This window comes from Lytechinus pictus, chromosome 9, assembly GCF_037042905.1.
Source record: "Lytechinus pictus isolate F3 Inbred chromosome 9, Lp3.0, whole genome shotgun sequence".
Classification (NCBI taxonomy): domain Eukaryota; kingdom Metazoa; phylum Echinodermata; class Echinoidea; order Temnopleuroida; family Toxopneustidae; genus Lytechinus; species Lytechinus pictus.
Genome location: NC_087253.1, coordinates 5299852 through 5308443, shown reverse-complemented (window position 1 = coordinate 5308443; position 8592 = coordinate 5299852).

Here is an 8592-nt window from a genome sequence, read left to right as displayed (position 1 = left end):
AAAACTGTATACTTTTCTGCAACAGTAGGTATTTCAGGATTTGTTTCTTGAGCTTTCACTTAAATAATAAAACTAGGTCTGGAGAAGTCAAGACTATGTTTAATGTTCTTAGGAATATGAAGGTATGGTATGCACAGGTCACATGACCTTATTTATGTTTAAGGTCACCTGTCACTCGAATCCTAAAGTAAGTAAACTTTGGGGAGGCCAGGTACTGAACACATTAATGTTCCAAGTTCATCTCTCAAAGACTGCGATCATACAGATTTTAAGCCAAGAAACACATTTGGGAGTGTTTTTTTATTTGTGTAAGCTCACAACATTGCCATTTCCTAACTGGAAGTGGGGAACGAACACAGTTGTTCCACAGTGTGTTCACAGTGTGGAACACAATGTGAAATCACCTTCACACTGTTAATTTTGAGCATGTCAACAGTGTGAACCACATATTCGCATAGTCGACAATGTGAACACGCTTTGGTCAGTCACACTGTCGAGGTGTCCACAGTGTGAAAATATTTTCACACTGTTGAATTTGAGCATTTTAACAGTATGAATCACATATTCGACAATGTGAACACGCATTGAACAGTCACACTGTCGAGGTGTCCACAGTGTGAAAATATCTTCACACTGTTGGATTGGAGCATTTTAACAGCGTGAATAATATTTTCACACAGTCCACACTGTGAACACATTGTGTGACACTGTATTCTTTCTAGAGTCTAGGCAAATCTTTGTTCAATATCCCTCCCTCCTCCCTCCCCCTCCCACTGAAAATGTTTCTCCATTGCATTTAAACTTATCACTCCAAACGTCCAACTACATGTAGGACGACATAATCATGTAGGCCTTCTTGTTACAGTGTGAGTAGAAGTTATTTATGAGAGCTCAAGGCTGACATTTAAAGGATGAATCTTTCCTAATCAATAGACCACATAAACATCTTTGCGTTGTACTCCTACTCTCCACTATTCCATCATTACAATTTGGAATTACAATTAGCAATCACTGTTGGTAAACTGCCGATTCGTCTATTGCCAACTCGTCTACTCATCACATGGTCTACCTTCATTTTAATAGTCTAATGCCATTTCGTCCATCAACATTCCGTCTAACAACCATTTGGTCCAATAATCACTTCGTCTCATCACCAGTTCATCTATGACCATTTCGTCTAATAACCAGTCGCTCTAATACCCATTTTCTTTCATTCATTTCTCCCAATTAACACTTATCCAAATAGACCAAATGGTTATTAGAGGAAATCGTGAGTGGACAAAATGACAATTAGACCATGTGGATAGTGGACGAATTGATGATAGACCAAATGATAAAAAAGGAGTTGGCAATTAGACAAATTGGCATTGGACCAATTGGAAATAAACCTCACTGGTTATTCCTTGGCTAATACTGTAGGCCTAGACTGCTGCTACCAGCAAATTACCAATTAATAGGTCTTCCTATCTTTGATAAGATTCTGCTTGATTTGAATCGTTGTCAAACCACACACATTTCCTGCTCATTGTTTAAAGATTTATAAGCTAAACCTACAAGCAAAACATGAAAGGAATTGAGATAAACTACTTATTGTTTAAATAGGCCCAATCAATAGGTGGTTTCAAACCGCCTCGATCACAAGAATCCCCGTTAAATTACGAGAACTTTTTTAGGCTGAAAAATACCCATTAGTTATTCCTGCATTCACACCGCCCTGAAACATACCCTTCGGGATAAGTTCCTGAAGTTACGAGCATGCGCAGTATGGTCTGATAAGCAGCAAGGCGCGAAATTCAAAATCACTAGCCCAGCAGCAACCCATGCACGGCGCCGCACCCAACGACACGCTGGGCTAAAAGTTCCCGTAATTTGCTTTCAGACCGCCCAAATACCCACGACCTTGGAAAAATCCCTGCGAAAGTTCTCGTAATTTCGCCAAGTACCTACTATTTATCGGGTATTTTCTTTCGGGGATATTACGCGTAGTTTGCTTTCACACCGCCAAAATACCTGGTATTTTCTGATCGGGGTAAATTTCCCGATCAGAGAATACCTGGAACTGGCGAACTTCGAGGCGGTCTGAAACCACCTATTGTCATCCAAACTTTGTAATCAGAAGGTGGTTTCAAACCGCCTCGATCACAAGAATCCCCGTTAAATTACGAGAACTTTTTTAGGCTGAAAAATACCCATTAGTTATTCCTGCATTCACACCGCCCTGAAACATACCCTTCGGGATAAGTTCCTGAAGTTACGAGCATGCGCAGTATGGTCTGATAAGCAGCAAGGCGCGAAATTCAAAATCACTAGCCCAGCAGCAACCCATGCACGGCGCCGCACCCAACGACACGCTGGGCTAAAAGTTCCCGTAATTTGCTTTCAGACCGCCCAAATACCCACGACCTTGGAAAAATCCCTGCGAAAGTTCTCGTAATTTCGCCAAGTACCTACTATTTATCGGGTATTTTCTTTCGGGGATATTACGCGTAGTTTGCTTTCACACCGCCAAAATACCTGGTATTTTCTGATCGGGGTAAATTTCCCGATCAGAGAATACCTGGAACTGGCGAACTTCGAGGCGGTCTGAAACCACCTAGAGTAGGCCTATTTCTTTCCAGGTATGTACATGTATCAATTACTAATTCAATAGAAAGTGTTTAACATATAATATAGGCATGTCTGCAGTTTTAAAGAGCAATATCAGTCCTTTATTTTCATCAAGGCACATTACATGTATAATCACAAGCTTGATGTTAAAATTTGATAAATAAGGGTACTTGATTGAAAATACAAAGAGCCCTGAAATTCCCATGGGTCCAATGTAAACTGTTATTCAATGTAGCAAGACTGGTCTGGTCAGCTAAAAGTTACATGTCTCAAGGAAGGTCCTTGCATGTCTGCAGGCACAGACAAGGTTTTGCATTTTGCATAGTGCATAATACAGAGTCTGAATTAGTGAGACTAGATTAACTATGTGCTGTCACTACTGTCACTGGCTTTATTTGACACAGATATGATTTTCACATTGCATTTCCTTAACCGAGACTATCCTTAACCCCATACTATCTTTTTTTGGATTCACACTGTCTTTCTTAACCCCATACTATCTGCTCAGCCGGGGTTAACGCCTTAAACCCGGACTATCCCACCGCTCATGAATATTGATTATTTTACCATACAGAGTGTGATTAACGTGGAATTTCGACTTCTGTGATTGGCTATTGCTTAGCCCCACTTTTCCTTAGCCCAGTTGCGTTTCACACTGCATCTCTTAGCACCGCAATTGTGGTGCTACATGTAGCTAACCCTGCATTTTTGCAGGGCCAGATAGTACCGTACCATTTACCGTGCTAGCCCATGTTGCTAAAACGTAGTGTGAAAACAAAGTGGGCTAAGCTTAACCCCGGGAAATCGGTGGGGCTAAGGCCCCCCCCTTAGCCCCACCAATTTCCCGGGGTTAAGGAAAAAGAGTACAGTGTGAAAAGCATATTTGTATCTGGATTTTAGTCTTTACTCTAGACCTGTCATTTACTTATTAGTTAAAAAGTGTCAAACATGAGTCTGTGTTTGCAGACTACTCAAAAGTAGTCGTGTAAAAATATATACTGATTTGTACTGTCCTATAGGAAATAGGCCTACATCCCTCTACTATCAAAAACATGAGTGACCTGAGAATCACCCTCACTGGAAGATGACCTTCAACCTTTGAACTCAGGCCTCGACCTTGCTTTAATTGTCAACACTACTTTGTCAACATGATCTCATCTTGCGCACAAATATGTGGATTCCATCTATTTTTCATCTGTTCCACATCATGGTGGCTGGATCTGGGAAAAAAAGAAGCAGCTAAAAATTCCAGGCTTGCATCTATAATCAAACAATTGGTTCCCAGATTGAACTCTAAAAAACACTTGTTCATGGAATTCATTAAATAAGCTACTTTTACAGATCTGCCAGACACCCCCCACTAAAAAAAAAACAATTTTACTGATCAATCAAGAATTCTACACCAACATATAGGCCTATAAACCAAACACATTAATTACAAGCACATGAAAACTTGTTACATCTCCAAAAGATTTTACCTTCACATGTACTAAAAGCTTGTACTTCTGAACATTTTCAGGATTTCCAATAGTAGTAGACAAGGGAGTGAGAGGGAGAGACACGTCCCTGGTAGGACTATGTAGTAAATCCAGTTTTGTCCCCATGAGCCGGGGGGGGGGGGGGGTGGTGGCCAGATTCACCTCACACTCGCAGCAATCATCCTTACCCCCCCCCCCCTCTCTTTAATCAGTGCAAAGTGAAAATAACAAATCAGTACCATTGCATTTCTTCAATTATACTATACGAAAACCATCCAGGTTTTATGTAGTCACTAATGTCTATACGCTGCCTTAAAAGGAAAGGAATAAAAAAGGAAGGAAAAACAAATCATTCGCTATTGAAAACCAAGCATGCGTGGTAAATGGCAGTCTGGAGATGTAGTCATGTGTAAAACCCAAGTTTATGATATGGTAATAACACCTTGTTGAGAAGTACGTTTAGAATAATGTGTTTTATACTTTTTCATGTTGGTTTCAATTATAGGCCTGCATGTGCATATTTAAAATTACTTTCAGATCATAAATTAAGGATGACTATATAAAATCTTTACCATTTAAAAAAAAACAACCAAGGTTAGGTTTATATAATTTTATTGGCCTATTTAATCCTTTAATAACTTAAAGCTGCCATAAAGAGATAAGGAAAAAGGAAGTAAAAACAAATCACTCGCCATTGAAAACCAAACATGCATGATAAATAACGGTCTAGACCAGTAGTTATGTACGACTCAAGTTAATTTCATTATTATGTGTTTCATAGTTTCACACCCTTTTTTTAAGTTGGTTTCAATTCTAATTGAAGGCTTTATAAATTAATTAAATAATTGATTTGTTTATCACTGAGGTCCTTCAATGTCATATTGTTGAAATGATTTTAAAATAGAATGAATCCTCTTCAAGACAATGCATTTATACATGATGTTAATAAAAATTGTTTATCCATCAAAAGATTTCAGAAAATGTTCATTATTCTGACATAATTTATTTTCAGTTGGAGCATTATGTTGTAGGCTTTTAGTGTGTATTACTGTCAATTACTTTTTCATAGTTCAGTAATTAATCCCTTTAAAAGTGAACAACGTCTTCTTAAATCATTCAAAAATAAAACCACACATACAAGCATCAATGATTTTGTCATTCAAGTAGGAGGCTGTACACCCAAAATCCAAAATTCATGATTTAAATCGACTCTCGTTCAACTGTGAAGAATGACCAGTCTATTTTTGGATTTACGTTTAAAATTCAATACTTAACGATTTGATTAAATCTAGATAATTGGTTTTACATATTTGCAAATGAATCTTAATGATTTAAATTTCAATTCACATATTGCCAAATCATTATTGACAGTCGATCTGAAAGTGCAATAATAGAGAATGACTTGCAATCCACTATTGTTGTTTTAATTGACAGTCGTTATTTGAAAGACCCAGCAATATACAAAAGGCAGCATAAACACCCCCCTAGAATGATTGGAAACACCAGTTGCCTCCCACAACGGCCCATTCGCAACATACAAGGCTATTAGGCTAGTTCATTCTGTAGAAAGACATACATGTAGGGCGGAGTCCAAAATGTCAACAAACTTTTGCTATGAGAGGATATTTAGATAGAAAATTCAACTGCCAAAAAAAAAAACATCTCACAAAGTTATACTGGATATAAAATATAGGGCCTACATGTAATACCACACTGCTTTAACCTTGTTTTCCTCCCACTGCGCTTTTAAGTTCCAGCTGTCTCTTAAACCTTTATAAGTTTATATACAAATACTTCAAAATGTTACTATGTCAACTGTTTAATAATTTTTAAATAGGAAAAATTGAAAGTGGAAAAAAACAATTAAATTGAAATTGAATTGAATTTATCAGTCTGTCTCTACTAGGTGCTTAATCATACACCCACTTTTAACCGCTAAAATGCCTCTTATTTCATCCTTGTTATGACAACAGTGGTGGTTTTGAACGTGGGCGGGGATGGGGGAGGGGTGGTGTTGGGGACCACGTAAAAAACACAATCAGATGGAGATTTTTACAGTTTTTTTGTACATGCATGTTAATAGAAAGAGCCCCAATTCTCTGTTTCCATGGCTCCTGATAATAAGCCTTCCCTCAAAACTAGCCATATTCTTCTTATTTACATAACAAACATATCTGATACAATTTATTTTCAGTTCACAGTCATACACACAATAAATGATAGACCTTTCTACTATTGTGAAATAAAAATGGACTTTGCACAAATTTTAATTTGAATTAGAATAGTAGCATACTTGTACAAACACAGCCTTATAATCTCGAGATGGAAAAACTGAATATTACATTTCATTCAGGAAATCATGGGTCTGGAGTACCTAGAGTAGTCAGACCTAGAGGCTGTTCTCACTACGTTCCTAAAACTAGTTTACTGGAAACTAGTTTAAAGGTAAATGCTAGTTTTGGTAATGATATAAAAATGAGTTCGTACAGAATCCAATGAAATGACCACCAAAGTGTCTGTTTGTATAAATAAAACGCATGTGCCAAAGGATTCTGGAAGAAATTGTGTAATTGCTGAGAAATCAGCAAATAAGCACAGGATTCGGGTAGAGCGTCGGGCCCGACGCTCAAAGCAATAATTATACACCGTCCCACGTGCGCTTACCTGTGTTGGGGAAGTTCAGTCTGAACATTTTTCAGCGTAGATTTCAAGATTTCACAAAGTTCAGTTTATGTAACTGTACCAGATCTAGATCCTCGATGATATACTGACAATTAAGCCTGGTTTTACAGAATTTCTCATGAAATCAGTGTTTACTGCAACTACTGGAATTTCTCTTTAACGCGTAGTGAGAACGGTCGAAGTGGTCTTGGAAGCGATCTTGCAAACCAGTTTGGAAAACCACCTCGCGATGTAGTTTTCAAGATCGCTTTGCCTCGTTAAACTGGTTTTAGCGTAAGTGAGGACACAACCGTTCTTCGGGAAGCGATCTTCGCACATTTTGAGCGCGCTACTCCACATGACAGGTGTAGAATGCCTATGCTGCGGTTTCGAATTTCGCGCGAAACGTGTCACCCCACTGAGAGCGTTTCCATAGCAACAAGAGCGCTTTACGTGAAGTGATTTTGAAAACCACTTTCGTGTGATCAAGTGGAACGCTAGCAAAGCGATCTTCCAAAGTGGTTTCCTGAATCGGTTTCCAGTAAACTAGTTTTAGAAAGCGTAATGAGAACGGCCTCCTAGTAGTCAGACCTAGACTTCAAATGATCATAACTTTTGCTAGACTTGTCTCCAGACCCGCTCGATGATTGATTATAATCAATGATTATAATGTCAATCAGTGTCTGTGACTGCAGACTAGACCAAAACCTATTGATTATGTCTACTGCCTGCAGACTGTTGACTAGCTAACGATCAAGTCCAAATATATGCCAAATAAAAATGGGCGTTTACAAGAACAACCCTGATGATATCATTACAAAAAATACGACTGATCTCAAGCACAATTTTTACCTCCATGAGTTAACCTACAATTTCTTATAAAATTGTAGGCCCTCTGCCGCCCTCAGAACCTCCACAATAAAGGTATCACACTGATATTTGCTGGTAGTCTGGTACAATTTTAGAAAATGGTAGAGCACTCACAATTGTATCACACATGTATCCCACCAGTAAGATACATGTAATATGAAAATTTGTTCAGGTGGGAATTTAAATTACATGTGACTGGTATTGTATTTCATGCATTGATAGTAAATACAAGCTTTAACTAATAAAGTGTTTGACAAACGCTAACATTATCTTTTTTTTGCATATATCCTTCCTAGTTCTTTTGTCATAAATTTCCTCCTTTCTTCATTATCTGCCATGATCTACATCACAATGCATTTTGGAAGAACGTCACGGCTGTGTAGTCAAAGTCTCTTATTTCCCCCTTTTAACCACAAGGTCTGAAGTTCAAATCCCATGGCAGCATTCACATCCTTTTGCAAAGCTTTTATCTACATTTGCCACTCTCCACCCAGGTGTAATAATTGGGTATTTATTCGGTAAGAAGAAATTCCATTAATGCTCGAGCGTCCGATTAGGGTAGCCATGCTAAAACGCTTAGAAACATTGTCCTATTTTATATATAAATGTTATTATTAATAACACATAAAAAACACTTCTCACTCCCACAATGTAATGTGTCAAGGTATGGATAAGGGCTGAACTCTATCATGAAATATAACTGGTAAAATGAAAGTAGCAAGGCCTATACATTATGAACACAACATGTTTTGCATATGCGGAATATGTTGTGTACATACAGTACATGTAGGCCTACTGTAATTTTACCAGTTTATGTTGATGATAAATGTACAATCATAGAGCTATTACAGATAGCTCTATGGTACAATGTAGGCCTAAATGGATCTGAGATTCAAGAAACCCACGTCTACCGAAGCTAGTTTGAAGGAAACGGTGACTGGCAATTTTATGAATTAGGGTACATTATTTCTTCAAG